We start from the raw sequence: 17980 nt of genomic DNA on the forward strand, positions 1-17980 counted from the left end.
TTCAAAAATAATTTGGGGCTTTCTGATATTTTCTTCTGAAAAAGTTTTTGGGTGATATAACCATTTTTGAGCGATGCCACTTATAATATTTTGGCAATTTTTTATCGGGCAATAAGACCAAATGCTTTTTATTTATTTAGAGTCTTATAAAATCCAAAAAATGTTGAAGGCATAGCTTTGTTTTGGGCAATAACTCATTTTACTTGCGACATACATACATACGATGATATGACCTATATGCAAGTTTTGCATTCGTGCAAAATTTCGAACTCGAAATCTTAATCAAACATGATATTACGATGGTACAGAAGTCGAAAAAAGTGGGTCCCGCGATTCCGTCCAGTCTGTTTTGTCTGTATGACCACGCTCCCACAGCCTAAACCATTGAGCCGATTGAGTTCAAACTTGGAAGTTAAGATTTTCAGCAGATTCCCGCTAGGTGTTTTTTTTTTAATTTTTTTTAAGATCAAAACTAGGGCGCCCATACAATTTTTTTGTCAAAAAACTAAAATTCGAATTTTCTTAAAAACAAACCGATAGTTTTTTTTTAATTTTCTCTAAAATTTTATTTTTTTAACTTGGCTTCTTTTAATAAGAAAAACATATTTTTGTATAACCGTTGTCAAATATTTTTTGAAAAAGCCTTTATATTGCTTTAACAATATTTGATTATCAAAAGTGCAATTTTTTATTGTTTGGATTTTTAAAAAAAATATTGAATTTTTTTTTTTAATTTTTATCTCAAAAACTACGAAATTCATATATGAAGCGTATATTTACAATCACTAAACAACTGCATACCAAAAATATTTTTAGAACTAATTTGAAAACTTTTATATATATTCAAAAAAGATTATTTATAAAATTGCATTTAAATTTTTGAAGACAAACTTATTTTTCAGGTACAATTTTGAATCTTAAAATATTTTTTTTTTTAATTATTTTAGCTGTATTTAAAGTAAATTATTTTGACAAAATTGTAATTACATTCCTATCTTTTATCCAAATTAATTCATTTGATACATATTTATGTATTTTTATAACAATAACTATTGTAAATACCAACGATGGCCTTGTAGAGTCTCTGCAGCGGATTTACGAATATGATATGTTTAATCAACAATCTATTTAAAATGTATGTATTACGAAATGATAAATATAGGGTGTCCCAAAATTAACGCAAGATTTGAATTTGCCGCCATTTGTGCAGTGAAGTGTTGGCAACCCTGAAAAAAAAGCAATTTGACAGCTAACAGTATATTTGTCCGATGTGTTATTCTATACATAACCCTATCCTATGTACTTTACGAGTCAATAAAAATATAACTATCAAAAGACTATTTAATTCAAATCTTGCGTTAATTTTGGGACACCATTTACAACTGAGCATAAATCTAGTGACAACTATCAAAAGCACTTACTCCGAAAAAATTATTGCCAGGTGAAAAATACAAAAAAACAACCTATACAACTGATATTACTGAACAAGTGTCAAAAGCCGGCGCTTCTACCTTGAAAGAACGAAATGAATGTTTACAATAACCATTTTCTTATTTCGTTTCTACTGATAATAATAAGTGGAAAAAAATAGATCATCAACCTTGCCATAGTATTTCTCCTCTAATAAACATGTTTACAGTTTTTTTGTCATCTAAATTATTGTTTTTCTTCCCTAAACAGATGATATAAACGGTGATTTTTTAAGAGCTTGAGAACTTTTTTAAAAAAAGAACGCATAAAATTTGCAAAATCTCATCGATTCTTTATTTGAAACGTTAGATTGGTCCATGACATTTACTTTTTGAAGATAATTTCATTTAAATGTTGACCGCGGCTGCGTCTTAGGTGGTCCATTCGGAAAGTCCAATTTTGGGTAACTTTTTCGAGCATTTCGGCCGGAATAGCCCGAATTTCTTCGGAAATGTTGTCTTCCAAAGCTGGAATAGTTGCTGGCTTATTTGTGTAGACTTAAGACTTGACGTAGCCCCACAAAAAATAGTCTAAAGGCGTCAAATCACATGATCTTGGTGGCCAACTTACCGGTCCATTCCTTGAGATGAATTGTTCTCCGAAGTTTTCCCTCAAAATGGCCATAGAATCACGAGCTGTGTGGCATGTAGCGCCATCTTGTTGAAACCACATGTCAACCAAGTTCAGTTCTTCCATTTTTGGCAACGAAAAGTTTGTTAGCATTGAACGATAACAATCGCCATTCACCGTAACGTTGCGTCCAGCAGCATCTTTGAAAAAATACGGTCCAATGATTCCACCAGCGTACAAACCACACCAAACAGTGCATTTTTCGGGATGCATGGGCAGTTCTTGAACGGCTTCTGGTTGCTCTTCACTCCAAATGCGGCAATTTTGCTTATTTACGTAGCCATTCAACCAGAAATGAGCCTCATCACTGAACAAAATTTGTCGATAAAAAGCGGATTTTCTGCCAACTTTTCTAGGGCCCATTCACTGAAAATTCGACGTTGTGGCAGATCGTTCGGCTTCAGTTCTTGCACGAGCTGTATTTTATACGGTTTTACAGCAAGATCTTTGCGCAAAATCTTCCATGTGGTCGAATAACACAAACCCAATTGCTGCGAACGGCGACGAATCGACATTTCACGGTCTTCAGCAACACTCTCAGAAACAGACGCAATATTCTCTTCTGTACGCACTGTACGCATTCGTGTGGTTGGTTTAATGTCCAATAAAGTAAACTGAGTGCGAAACTTGGTCACAATCGCATTAATTGTTTGCTCACTTGGTCGATTATGTAGACCATAAATCGGACGTAAAGCGCGAAACACATTTCGAACTGAACACTGATTTTGGTAATAAAATTCAATGATTTGCAAGCGTTGCTCGTTAGTAAGTCTATTCATGATGAAATGTCAAAGCATACTGAGCATCTTTCTCTTTGACACCATGTCTGAAATCCCGCGTGATCTGTCAAATACTAATGCATGAAAATCCTAACCTCAAAAAAATCACCCTTTATAAAGTGTGCACTGAGGCGAATACGTATTTTGTTTTAATTCACGATGTGAAATCCTATTATGGTTAAATCCTTAAATTTTCTTTTTTCCGAAAATTTAAGTTCCCATCATATTTGATGGCATATGAACTTTTAACAAAGAAACAACCGACATTTTAACAAAACTTGACAATATTTGCTTAAAACAAAACCTAAAAATATTTGCTCCAATAAATTGTTCCTCCAAAACTATCAATTAAAAAAAATGTGTAAACAAGAAACGAGTCAAATTTTTTTCTATAAGCGTCACGTTTCAACGCATTTAAACTAATTTGTATAACCTTTAACAAAAAATGTCATTTCGTGTGTAAACCACTTAAAAAAATATATACTCAACTTATTCAAACAAAACTCAAAAGGTTCTCTTCAGAGCTTTATATAGGCATGTTTTTGTTTATACTATCGTATATCCTAGTTCATCCTCCCGTTAATCGTTACACCCATTTTGATTGCGTAATATTTTTTTATTTTATTTTTATATTTCTTCTATATTTTTTTTAACTTAGATAGACAGCAGCACCCTTGACCTTTTTTATATTTTTATATATTTGACGAAGGCCAATTCTTCAGAGGGAAATAAAACAGAAACAAAAAAATAGAAACTGCTAAATAAAGTGATGATATATAAAATTTATTATGTGTACGAAAACGAGAACATTTATAAATTATTTTATTGCAGAATAGTGATATGTTATTCGATTTCGATTTTATAAGGATTGTAAGGATGTACCTATGTATGTACATGGTCGTTTATCAAATCGAGTGGTGCAAAATTTATGTGAATTCCCTCTCTGACATGCCACATGCCATTATGCACACACACAATGGCCTGTCATCATGTCATCCTTCGAACCAGAAAGTTCAAGGACCACATCAAAGGCGACAAAAAGCTGCATCACCATCGCACCAAACACTCATATTCCCAATCCACAATCGCATTCCTGCTGCCAATCGATTAGCTGGATTTGTTTTGTTTCTCGTTCGTACTTCACTTCCCTTCGATTTTTTACATTTTTTTTTTATTTTTCCAGCATATCCTTCCTTGTTTCAAGTCAAGAGGAGCGAAAAACAAAGATTGTAGTTGCAGAGATTTCCCAGGCGCCCACTTACCAAGTCCTGAGTCAATTTAAGCAGTTTTCATCTCAATAATTTTTCCATGAGTCTTGCTATCGATATCGATAGACTTTGATGAAGAGAAATAGATAAATGGCTCCACATCCACATCAAGAGCGAAAAGAAGTCCTTTTGTCGTCTCCGTTTCTGTTCGTTTGTCATCATCAGATTTCTAAGTCTGACGATTTGTCATTGAATGAGCTCAGAACCCATAATTTTGTAATATAAAGCTTCAATAAAGTCCGATGTTTTTATCTTTGTAATTTTGTTACTGAGAAAATCTGAATAGTTTTCTAAGATTTTATCAATATCAGTTCAAGTTTAAAGCTTTAATTAGTTTACCTTTAGGTGTGTCTTATTTTCGCAGCTCCATTCTCAAACTTTGCTAATAAGGTTTTCTGCAATAATTAGGATTTAAAGGAAAGTTTTATTATTAAATTAATATTTTTGCCTAATTTTCTATATTCCCATTTGCACGTGACTTGGTCTTTTCCCCTGGATACCTACCTACATTTTGTGTGTTCACATGATGCGGCTTGCGCCTCAGAGACGCTCCCCACAATTCCATTTCCACTATTTTGCATTTGTTCGGCCAAAAACGAGGACGAGGAAGAACGAAACGATTCCTAATTTCCTCGAAAATATTATGCACACGCAACGCTTTTGCTTTGCTGCTACTGTTTGACAACCTCAAGACGAACTAACAATGGCTGCGTTCCCTCTTCTTCCGTTTGGTTATTACGGTCACGTTTCTATATGGTTGGTTCTTTACCCCGGCCGGAATTTTGTTTTGTGATGGTCGGTTCAAGGCGTACCTACATATATTTAAATTTACGCACAGATATTGTGTGCCAAAGACGTGAACTTTTCCACTCTGTGACTCTGGAAAAGAGATTTTATATTTTTTCAAGATACATCCTACTCTCGAGTTGTGCATGTGACTTCTGGCAGAAGGAAACGCATTTAAGGCCCCAAGCGAACGATGACGGTGGATGGTGGCGGCGTAGAACATGAGTTGGTCACAAGAACGTGACTACTTAAAGAGAATTATACGATGGTTGTGACAATAGAAAGCAGTGGAAAGAAGAAGGAATGATGTGATCAGGGGTTAAATATGAATATATGTAATTCCAAAATTCAAATGACTAATTTTAAGTGGTTGGTTGGGTGGTTTGTTTTTTCGTTTTTTTTGTTCTTTTGCCCCCGTTTACGAAAAAATAAGAAATCATTTATAACGACTTTATGAAATTCATTGTGATGATGACAAAATTGAGACTTTGGCATAAGGACAAAATCAGGAGGCGTATAAAAAAGATGTTCTTTTTAGAAGGAAAATTTAAAACTTCATATATTTTTAAGGTATTTTACGGAGGTTATTTTTATGGTCGTCTAAGTTCTCGTTGAAAATAATTTTTTATATTTGTTGTTTATTTTTTTCTTTTCGGTCCAAAAGGGCACTAAGGAGATGTTGAAAAAATAAAATAAATGATAAATGTGAAGCACAAAAGAATGTACCACAAAAATTTAATATTCTTAAGTGTTTCTTTTTGGGTTGTGTGTTTTGTGTTGAAAAAATTACGAAAATTGATATTGTTCTGGAAAAGATATAGAATTCAAGAATTGTGGTTAAAAATATGTGTTTTTATGGGCTGTCAGAAATCGTAAGAAACTTTTTTTTAAACACCGCCATCAGAATACGTATTACAACATGCCTTAAATGATTTTGTTTTGTTAATAAAATCATAGTTTTTGAATAGATTGAAATATTTTACCAATTTATGGCTTTCCGGATCGAGTACATATGTAAAGTTAATCCAAACTAACTAAATATAAAAATAAATGAGAGATAACTCGTGAAGAAGCTTGAGGCATTCCAGTGGTCAGTTTAAAAAAAATCTTTGGATACGTTTTTTAGTTGTCTAATTTACCCCTCTTTGCTTTGTTTATTTTATTTTGCTTTCTTTATATTTTTTGTAATTGTTTGATTTGAACAAAATTTGTTCTATTAAAAAAAAGCAATTTGTTTTATTTAAAAAAAAACAATAATTTAATTAAAACATAAAAATTCATGAAAAAATTTATTTTGTGTATGTTTTTATTCTTTGTAGAAAGCTAATTGATTTTTATTGATTTAAAAATTAATTTTACAATTATTAAAAAAATACTTTATCACAAAGTTCCTGCACGGAACCGGAGGAGCTCTTAGCTGAGCTCCGCCAAAAAGCCAGTGACGATCTCGATTTTATCGGGGTCAAGCCTTTCACAACGGTGAAGTCCAGACGAGGGGGTTATAGGCTGCCAATGTTCCTCGTAACATTATCGCCCCAGAGCAGTTTTAATAGTGTCAAGAGAATCGAATCTCTCGACAATCAAGCTGTACGCTGGGAGACATTAAAAAGGCACGACTACATTCTACAATGTACGAACTGCCAGAGGTTTGGCCATGCCAATGCCAACTGCAATATGCAGTTGCTTTGCGTAAGGTGCGGAGAAACCCACAAAGAAGGAGAGTGCAAGCTGGGGAAGGAGCGGGTTGAGGATTTGACCCTGCTCAAGTGTGTCCTTTGTGGAAACCAAGGGCACCCAGCTAGTTATAGGGGTTGCCCTAAGGCCCAAGAAATTAAACAAAAACAGGCCAGTCAAGCCGAAAGAAGTCGAACAGTTCGACAGGCTCCAACACAAAAATTCGTGGATCCCAAATTCTCTTACGCCCAAATGGTGTCAGGGAGTGGAAACACGAGACAGGCTCCACCAACGGTTGCCCCAAAGGCCCCTGTGCCTAAGGCACCAGAGGTGCAGCCTGACATTGTAGCCTTGTTGTTGAGCATTCAAGGTCAACTAACAGGACTACAAAGTCAGATAAAGGAGCAAGGCAAAAGGGTAGATCATCTCTACTCTTTGTTGCCTGGCCTGGCGCAATTTAGACCATAATGGGCGCGCTGCCGGAGACGCACCTAAAAGTCCTAGCTGTGAATGTAAATTCACTGATTAGGATTGAACGAAGAGCCAATATGTTCCAATTGTTGAAAGACTACAGTCCCGATGTGTTTATGGCTAGCGAAACTAAGCTAAACCACAAACACAAATTGACTCATAAAAATTACAATATCGTAAGAAGAGACCGGCCCGACTCCACTCAAGGGGGCGGTGTCGCTCTCTTTATACGAAAAGGCATTAATTATAAAGTAATATACAACAATGAATTGCGAAAGCTCAAGACGCTAGAAGTTTGCGTTGTATGCATCTCTCTCTCTCAAGGGAAGCGGATGTATATGATTGCGGCTTATGCGGCTGGAGCTCCGCAGGTTACTTACTTTGCATCAGAACTCGAGATTGTTTTTAGGGAACTTAAACTGAGCTTGGAAGAAAACTATTTCATCTTGGCCGGTGACTTGAACGCAAAACATGAAGATTGGGGAAATCAACATAGTAATCCCAGAGGTAATCATCTTTTTAATTTGATGAATCTTTACAGCGTTGAATATGGCGTCGACCTGCTGGCTACTGAAAGGCCATCGTATCCAAGAAGCGGCTCCTTTCTGGACCTTTTGCTGTACGACACCAGACTGACAGTTTCAGACAAAGTGGGTAATCACCCGCGAAACTGCTTACAGACAGTCGAGTACTACTGGCTGCTGTAATGCAGATTCCGAACGAACGCGTGGAGTTGGAGGAATACGTTCCAACGCATTCTTACAGTCTTTACCTAAAACTAAGCAGGCTTGGCATAAGCAAGCTATTGTTGTATATACTTTATGATATGCTTAACGGTAGAAAGTTTGTTCTCAAAAGTGGCAACGTAACTTCTACCACAACATTCTCAATTAAAAATGGTCTTCAACAGGGAGCGGTGAATTCGCCGATTCTCTTCAGCATTTACACCAGTGATCTGATAGGTAGTCTTACAAAGGCAATTGCGTACGCCGACGATCTAATTGCGTACAGAACGGCCCAGTAGTATAAATATCGGACTTGAGGAATAAAATGCTCCTCCCTAGTGTAAAAAATGTGCTCCGAGCATCAAAATTGCTCCTAAAGGAGGACAGCTATGACACTGGCTCGTTGGTGTAGTATCATGGGCAGTATGCATTGAGTGTCATGTGTGTGCTTGTGTGTGGAAAAAAAAGGTGGATGAAATTTGTGGGGATTGAAAATGTGATAGGAAATTTCGAATTGATAATGAATGAAAATGTAAGGAAAATGTAAGGGAAAAAAAAAAAAAAGTGTTGGTAGAAAACTATTGTTGGGACTGTAAGAATATACTTTTTGGGCATGGGAATAGGGATGGGAAAATTTCATGCATGTTAATTACAACAACTATACAGTAGTATAAATATCGGACTTGAGGAATAGAGCATTTGGGTAAAATGTATTTTGTTGTTGTAAATTGTGAATTTTGGTGTGAATTTAGTTTTCGTGACTGTGAATTGCGGTTAGTGATGTACCTACAAAATTTTTTTATGTTTTTAGCTTGAATATTGACGTGGAGGATGCGGTGTATGTACACTGTACAGTAGGATGCTAGAAAAAAGGGATTCTTGTATGGTTTGTAGGTAGATTTCATTAGAGTATGGGTATATGAGTTTTGTATGGTAATGAGATCATATTACATCAGTGGGAGTTCATTGACTTTAAGATGCATTGGTTGTTTGAAGGTTGATAGTAATTTATGAAAAACAATTTAAGAAATAATAGAAAGGAAACAAATATTTTATGTCGTTTATAATAATTGTGATTTATTAATCCATGAATTGTTAGTCGGTGGGAAGCCGAGCCATTTAACATATACATTGTCTCCATTACTTTTAAGTACTTTTTCCACGAGATAAATATGAGGGTATTTAGTCTTTTGTAATTCTTTTTCGTAAAAACATCCACTAATAGGTTGACCATTAAAATCTTCAAGGAGATATGTTGGCGGGTTGGTTAGGTTTACTTTTCTTATCATAAAAATTTCCGTTGTCCAATTTGGTGTGTAGCCTTTCTCGAAAACGTGTTTGAACTTGCTTATTCTAACATTGTCGCCAACTCTATATTTACCCTGTGGAGCGATTTTAATTCTATTATAAGCTGTAGATAAGATTTTTTTAGAGTTTTCCTGATTCACATCGATTGGGCGCATTTTTATAGTTCTATGCATAGAGTGATTGTATTCTTTCAACAAATCATTAATAATGCACGTCCATTTGTAATTACCATTAAGACTGAATTCCTTCCACATTTTCTCCTTAAGTGTGCGATTAAAACGTTCAACAATTGATGCCTTAAGGGAGCTGTATGTAGAGTAATGATTTATGTTGTATAATTTCATTAAATCGTGAAACATCTTATTAAAAAATTCTTTTCCATCATCAGTTTGAAGGTTCTTAGGCTGTCGTGATGATCTGATGAAAATTGATTTCATCGCTTCTGCAACAGATAAAGCGGTCTTATTTTTTAAAGCAACTGCCCATGCATATTTCGAGAATGTGTCAATGACCGTCATTAGGTATTTATAGCCATTATTTTCCTTGTGGTAAGATATCATTTCAACCAAATCAGCTTGCCACAGGTCATCAAATCCTTTGATAACAACCCTACGTCGATTGAAATTCTTTCTTGCTGACCTGTGAAGCTCTTCAACAACTTGTCGTTTACTCATTTTTTTAAAGAATGCAAGAAAAAAACATTTATGTATGGTTTTATAATAACATTTATTTTAATCTTTTATATAGTAACATTAGTTTTTTTAATCTTATCAAACGATGCTCAATCATAAAACATCCACACGTATCTGGTCCCTCTTTACATGTATTTGAAGACCACGAACAGTTTGTAAAATGACATCCATGTTTAGAATTAACTTTACTAACGTTTTTATAGTTACTAAAATATGAAATATTACTTATAATCTCATCATGATGTTCTTCAAGTAAATCATATTTATAAGCCCTTAAAAAACTCATAATTTCATTTAAAATTAAAGATATGTTTATATTCGACATGATGTGCTATCGTTTTGATTTACAAATAAACTGAATCCAAGATCGGTTAGCTATGATTTCTTATATGAAAATATTTGGTTCACCTTCTTGATTCTCTTTCAGTTTTCCTATATGAAGAAGAAAATACTTTCGAAGATCATCCAACAAGCGAATTGTATTCAAATTTTGTATGTCAATGTAATCTCTTAAGATTTTTTCTTTATTTTCTAATTTATCATCTATGTATGCTTTGTTTACTGCTTCATCGGGCGTTGTAGGACTTTTTATGTTGCGAAGACGTTTTCCTTCAATATCAAAGTCACCATTCTCAGTTCGCTTAAAACCATTACCAGGAGGTCCTGCAGGACCAACAATTACTCTTTGAAATTTATTAGTGCTTCTTCCGAACTTGTCAACACTCATTTTGCTAATAAATTAAATTTTGCTCACGCAACTCTTCCACAATTGAATTTATTTCATTTTTATGGTTGTTATGCCCTGATTTTTCAGAAGCAATTAAAAGTCTCAACCTATCCACAAGCTCATTTGGATCATCCCAATACACAAAATCAATAGGGTTGGTTGAGTAGATCATTGCAGGTGCATTAATTGTGTATGCTTTTCCAATTTTCTTTTGTGTATTTTGTGTCATACCCTGGACCAAAGGTTTAATGATTTTCTTATACTTTTGTCCTCTATTACCTTTAACCTGTGAATTCATATCATGATTTTTCATGTGTGCACATGTTTTTTGTAGTATTGTCTGATACTGCTTTAAATCTTCACTAGTATAAATACTCTTTCGTGGATTTTTATGTAGAACAAGTTCGAGAAGACCATCAGTTCCACGGAAAATTTCTTTATCAATTACAATATTGTTTTCATCATTAATTCGAAAATTTGATCTCCCTAACTTGTTTGAATTTGATTCAACGTCAAAGTATGGACCATAGATTTTATCATGATCTGAATTTGAAAGTATGGCTTCATTAATCGGAGTACTTTCATTGAAGCTATTTGAAGGTGTTTTAAATGAAGAGTCGTCATCGGCTAACATTGAATTCGTTAATGATAAATTTAAATCTCTCTCTAGAGAAATTTTTTCATCTTCTTCTTCTATAGGACTTTTAAATTGAAGACGACGTTTTACAGTAGGTGGTTTTATTTCTTTAAATTCATCATTTATGTTTTCATTATTTTTCACATTTTTCGCGATTTTCTGTAAGGGTTCAACAATTGTTTTGAACGTGTTTTCAATTTCAGTATCTTTAATCAATTTTCCAGTCTTGAGGAGCATATACTTTTTCTTTAAAGCTTTCTGTGTATTTATAAGATTTTTAAGCGTATTCATATTCGTATCCATAGCTATTTAGAGTGTTAGATTACTTCTAATAGGATCTGAAGAATGGATAGTCCAATACAGGACGGTTCAATACAGGACGGTTCAATACAGGTCGGTTCAATACAGGGCTATTCAATACAGGGCTGTTCAATACAGGGCTGTTCAATACAGGGCTGTTCAATACAGGGGCTGTTCAATACAAGGCAGTATAATACAGGTAATATTAAGATAGGTGTATTAATATGAAAAGCAGTTTCACGACTGTATCAATTTATAAAATAACTGTTTCTTTAAAAGATTTTTTATACCGTCCATTTTTAACGCAACTATCTTTATCAATAACTAAAAACCCATACAATTCTTTCCAGCATTCTGAACACAACTCTTTAAATTGTTTGAACGTCATATCTGAATTAATATGATCATTAAAAATATGTTTCAAATTAAGATCATCTTGCTTGAAAAGAATTATATAGTTAGCGTTATCTCGAATCAAATGTTTTGGAATGTGTGTATATGATTGGCATAAGTAGAAGCTATCTACACCGCTATGTCGACCCATACAAAAGTAGTCTCTTATGGTATTTTGTTTTTCGCAAGCTACATCGTCAAATATGAAAACTGAATTGGGTTTAGCCTTAGAAGGCAGCATAACTTCACAATTATTTGAAAATTCATAATAATGCATTTCTTTTATTGATTTTATAACCTTTTTTAGATATGCATATTTTGGTTGATGCAATGATTTTGAATAAAGGTATATATTTTCAAACTTTAAACCATTGACATCTAAAAGAATGCTTAACATAACGTTTGTTTTCCCACAATTAGATGGGCCTACAATTATTCCTCGAATACTATTTGGAAATAATGTTCCATGCTTCTTTTTTTGTTTTACATTTCCATCAAAGTTTTGTACAGAAATAGCTTCTTGCTGTCTTACAAACTTCATTTTGTAGAATGAGGCTTTTACACATAAATCCCCGTGTTTTATAAACATTATTTCATAATCGCTCCATGCGTCTAAGAAAACAGTTATATAATGATTGATTTTAAGACCCACTCTGTTAGTTTGAATAATTCAGTTCAGGGAAACGGATTGGTTAATTCAATAATAAACAAACTTCCTTTTGAGTTACATCTACCATCTTATAATTTTTGTGGACCTGGAACTAAACTTAAAGAGCGTCTTGCTAGAGGAGACCGTGGAATCAACCAATTGGATGAAGCTTGTCGAGAACACGATATTGCATACAGTAAAAGCAATAATTTGAATTATAGACATACAGCCGATAAAATTTTGGGTGAGAAATCCTGGCAGAGGTTTAGAGCTAAGGATTCAACACTACCAGAAAAAATAAATAGTCTTTTAGTTACGAGCATGATGAAGGCTAAATCTACTCTTGGAATGGGTATATCATCAAAAACAAAAACAAAGAAAGTCCGTCAGTGCCCTAGGATTAAGAAAACAAATCTATTCAAAAATGCGGTAAAAGAAGCCAGAGCGGCAATAAAAAATCTGAACACTGAAGACTCAAATAAATTAGCAACAACGGCTTTACATGCAGCCAGACAAATAATAAAGAAAAAACGTAGGAGTATAACACTTCCTAGAGTAATACCAATTCCCAAAGTTGGAGGACTTTTACCATTGCTACCTATCTTAGCAGGGTTATCAGCTGTAGGTTCTCTTACCGGTGGTGTTGCAGGAATGGCGAAAGCTATAAACGATTCAAAGATCGGAAGACAACAATTGGAAGAAAATAGACGTCACAATAAAGCTATGGAAACAATAAAACTTAAACAAGGAAAGGGCCTTTATCTGAAGCCATATAAAACTGGTTTGGGGTTATTTTTAAGTCCGCAAGAATCAAAAAACTATTAAAAATGCTACCCAACCGCCCTCTCACTAACATAGATATATCGCATTTTGGCAAAAACTATATCCCAAATTTCCGAGGCGTTTTTATGAGGGATGAATTGCCAAACAAACCATTTAAAAGAGAGAGTGGAGTCGTAAATTTAGATGATAATAGTGGGATCGGTACCCATTGGGTAGCATATAACAAAAATAAAAATAATGTACAATATTTTGATAGCTTTGGTAATTTAAGACCTCCCCAGGAAATAGTAAGATACTTGCATGGAAATAATATTTATTACAATCATAAATGTTTACAGCGTTTTAATACATTTAATTGTGGACATTTATGTTTGAAGTTTCTTGTTGATCAGAATAAATAAGCTATACATTATAAAATTCGTTTCATTTCTTTTCCACTGATAATGTCGATAACACTTACACTGAGCGGGAACAAGTCTACTCTCACAACAGAGTACTTTCCACCAATAGTATTAGACTCGAATTATGTTTGTGGATTAGTGGATTTCCAAACATACAACTCCATACCTAACGTTGATGTAATGAATAATTTATTTCATTTAGGTAATGATGTAATTAAACTTCCTATTGGCTCTTACGAAATTGAAGATATAAATAATTTTATTCAAGAAGGGCTTTTAAAAAAAAATAATACGGCAAGCGTAAAGATCAGAGCAAATAACAACACTTTAAAATGTGAAATATACTGCAGTGAAGACATAGATTTTTCACATCCTAATTCCATTGGTTCACTACTGGGGTTCAGTAACAGAAAACTGGTTGCAAAACAAATGCATGAGTCAGATCTTTACGTTGATATCAATCGTGTAAATACGGTGAGAGTTGAGTGTAACTTAATTGACGGAACATTTATAAATAACCAATCTGCGCATATACTTCATCAATTTTCAATCAAAGTCAGTCCAGGGTATAAAATAATTGAGGTTCCTAAAAATGTTATTTATTTACCAGTGAACGTGAAGAAGATAAGTTCAATAACAATAAATTTGTTAGATCAAGACGGAAACCTTATTAACTTTCGAGGTGAATTAATAACGATACGATTACACCTCAATCACCAAAAATGATAATTTATAATACTATATCTGATGCTAATAATTCCTATAAAAGACAGGGTTCACCGGGCTCTATAATCAATGCTTCATCAACTCCTAAAGCAACAGTACAAACGCTAACAGAAGCAAACCAATTGTTTTTATTATCATTAGGATTCACATTGAAGAAAAGAAAATAATAAATTCAATTTAACAAAGTAAGATATGCTGAATATTTTTCAAGAACCAACATTTGATGATAGTATTTCAAAATACGAATATCATTCCTATTCCCCGTATTTAAACAACTTCGGTAAAAATGACATCATCCACATCTGTGTGCAACATCAAAATCTCAATATATTACCTTCGGAAAGTTACATTTATGTTGAGGGGACTGTATCGAAAAATGATGGATCGGAAGTCAAAAAGACACAACTTGTAAACAATTGTATAGCATTTCTCTTTGATGAGATCCGATATGAACTGAATGGTATTGAAATAGATAGTAATCGTAATGTTGGAATCACAACTTCTATAAAAAATTATATTTCTTTGAATCAAAATGAAAGTGTTATGTTGTATAATGGAGGTTGGTGTCCAAATTCTTCATTAAACTTAGATGGACCATATTTTAATTTTTGTTTGCCGCTAAACAAACTTTTGGGTTTTGCAGAGGATTTCAAAAAAATAATTCCTAATGCTCGACATGACTTAATTCTAACCCGTTCTCGTACTGATGAAAATTCACTAATAGCTGATGCAGATGAACAAGCGAAGATAACATTACTCAAAGTTCAATGGAAAGTTCCGCATGTTCACCTTACTGATTCTTTGAAATTGAACCTATTCAAGTCTATAAATGATAATGACACTATGAAAATTGCATTTCGTAATTGGGATTTATATGAATATCCTGTCCTACCTACAAGTGACCATCATATTTGGAATGTTAAGACCACTTCACAAGTTGAAAAGCCTAGATACATTATTGTTGCGTTACAAACTAACAAGAGAAATCAACTGAAAGAGAATCCTACCTATTTTGATCATTGTAACGTTACCAACGTAAAGGCATATTTAAATTCTGACGTTTATCCATACGAAGACCAAAATATATCATTTAAAAACAACAACTTTAGTATTATTTATCAGATGTACAGTGAGTTTAGAAAAAATTATTATAATTGTTCAGTTGCAGAGCCATTGCTAACAAGAACTCTCTTTAAATCACAAGCACCGATTTTTGTGATTGATTGTAGACATCAGAATGAAATAGTGAAAACTGGACCAGTTGATATTCGTTTGGAAATTAAAACAGCTAAAGAACTACCTCCAAATACATCAGCGTATTGCCTTATGCTGCATGATCGAATAATAAATTACAATCCTCTGAGTCAATTAGTATCTCGAAATATTTAAAGATATAGTTCAATATAGCTTATAATCAAGAACACACGAACCCTAGCAATGGCATTCATCATTGACATTCAAGGTTTTAGAGGTCCCAATGACAAGTTGATAGTTAAGGAAATAGCTATTCTGCGTGGCTGTAGCCATCAGCACTTCATTATAACACCTCCGTTTGACTTTAAGCATTTACCAACAACATTAAAAAGACAAGCAAAATGGCTATATCAAAACCATCATGGTTTGCACTGGAATGGCGGATTCACCAAATATAATAAAGTGGAAGAATTTCTTCGAGATAATATTATAAATCACATTGTTTATGTAAAAGGCGATGAAAAATTACAATGGATAAAGCGATTACTAAATGAAAACGTTGAAGTAATAAATGTTGAAAATATAAACTGCCCCAACTTCAAAGAACTGAAAAGACTTTTTCCAAGTGAGACAAGATGCTTATCACATAGCAAATGCTGTGCCCTGCAAAATGTATTTTTAATTAATAATTTTGTATGCAGCCAGAATCTAAAGTTTTCCTAAAAATGTAATGTGAAATAAAAAGCAACAATTTTTTTTTTTTTTTTTTTTAATGTTCTTTATTTTAAAAATTCCTTAAGCTTAACATTTTTTTGTTTTGTTTTTTCTTATATAAATAGGTTAATAAATAAAAATAATTTACTTAAAATTAACAATATTTCTTTTTTGTTTTTAATGTGTATTCATTTGATAATGACCCCATGCGTAGGTGCTTACTCCATCTTCCCTTATATATCTCTTATCATCAAGATGACTTAAAACAATCTTATTTAGCTGTTGTGTATAGATTTGGTGAGCAAAAGATCGAAAAACAAACATTTCACCATGAAAAATTCGTTTGTTATACAAACAATCCTTATAGCTGGCTAAATTTATATCATTCAATGCTATTTTCTTGACGCCTTTAGCTTTTTTTACTTCCGTTTCTTCAACAGAATAAGAATACATTTTCGATCTTAACCCAATAAATTCCTTCATTATCTTCCCAGAATTTTCATCTTTCATCATACCCAAGACTTTTTTATTTTTTATTGGAATATTATAGGGATTATCAACTGAGTATGCAGAAGTATCGAAATATGAATCAATATCATGTTGAATATCATTATAAAAATCGTGAGTTTTTATTGTATATATAAATGAATCTGTATCCATATAGTTTAATTTTAAACAATTACCATATTTGGGTTGCATATAGCTATAATGGAAGTCATACATTTTCCATTTAGAAAACTCTAACACACAAAATCCCAAGTACAACGGCTTATCGTAATAAGTATTAACTCTTTTCATTTGAATTGCCGTCATTTCATCAGTGAATTTAGTTAAACTATGGAAATTCGGTTTTGCTATTAAAGCTCTAGCTCCTAGACGTTTTTTGTGACTCCCCCAAGAGGTTACAATCTTAACATCTTTTCTTTTATCTACGTTTTCCATAGTTTTCCCAAAAACACTATTGTTCATTAACTTAAAGAAATTTTTCTCAAAATCGCTCGTAGCTAAGGTGCGATGTTGATTATTCAAATCAATATATTTTTGAAGCCACCTAGATTGTTTAAACTGTAAAACTCTATGTATACGAATGAGTTTTAACCCATTTTTAATACATTGTTGTAGATTTTTATAATGTATAACATAATTTTGTTTTGGAGTTAAATCTGCTATTAATTTCGAAAACTTTGATTGATTTACTTTTTTGTTTTGCACACAAAATGGTAAATCATTATGACATTCATGCAAGGAATCTGGGTATTCTAAGTCTACTTCATATATATACCCGACTTCCGAGTCATCTGAAATATTCATTAAATCAATGTTTTGAATATTATTAACCCATTTAATAGATGAATAAGGTAGAGGACAAGACATTGCCCACCCATATAAATTGTTGGCATCAACATACATCAAATACTGTGAATCTTTTGTTTCATCATAGTTTTGCATATATTTATTGTTGGCAACTGAGTGGCGATGTGAACATTGAGAGATGCCTCCTCTAATACCCTTCTTTATGAAATTATATATTTCAATGTCTTGAATAAGATCCAGCTTTATATGGGTTTTTCTAAGCATTGCATCCCAAGATAACCCTGGTGCTGTGTAATAATGACAGGGATCAAGTTCGTAAATACTTTTACAAATAATTTT

General features: G+C 33.3%; 1 protein-coding gene across 3 annotated transcripts in view; it reads left to right on the forward strand.

Moving 5' to 3' along the window:
• The window catches only part of LOC129946458 (tyrosine-protein kinase Src64B), a 286349-nt gene that overhangs the window by 157637 nt on the left and 110732 nt on the right, over window positions 1-17980 (forward strand). The window lies entirely within an intron of this gene.

Source organism: Eupeodes corollae, chromosome 2 (assembly GCF_945859685.1).
Source record: "Eupeodes corollae chromosome 2, idEupCoro1.1, whole genome shotgun sequence".
NCBI lineage: Eukaryota > Metazoa > Arthropoda > Insecta > Diptera > Syrphidae > Eupeodes > Eupeodes corollae.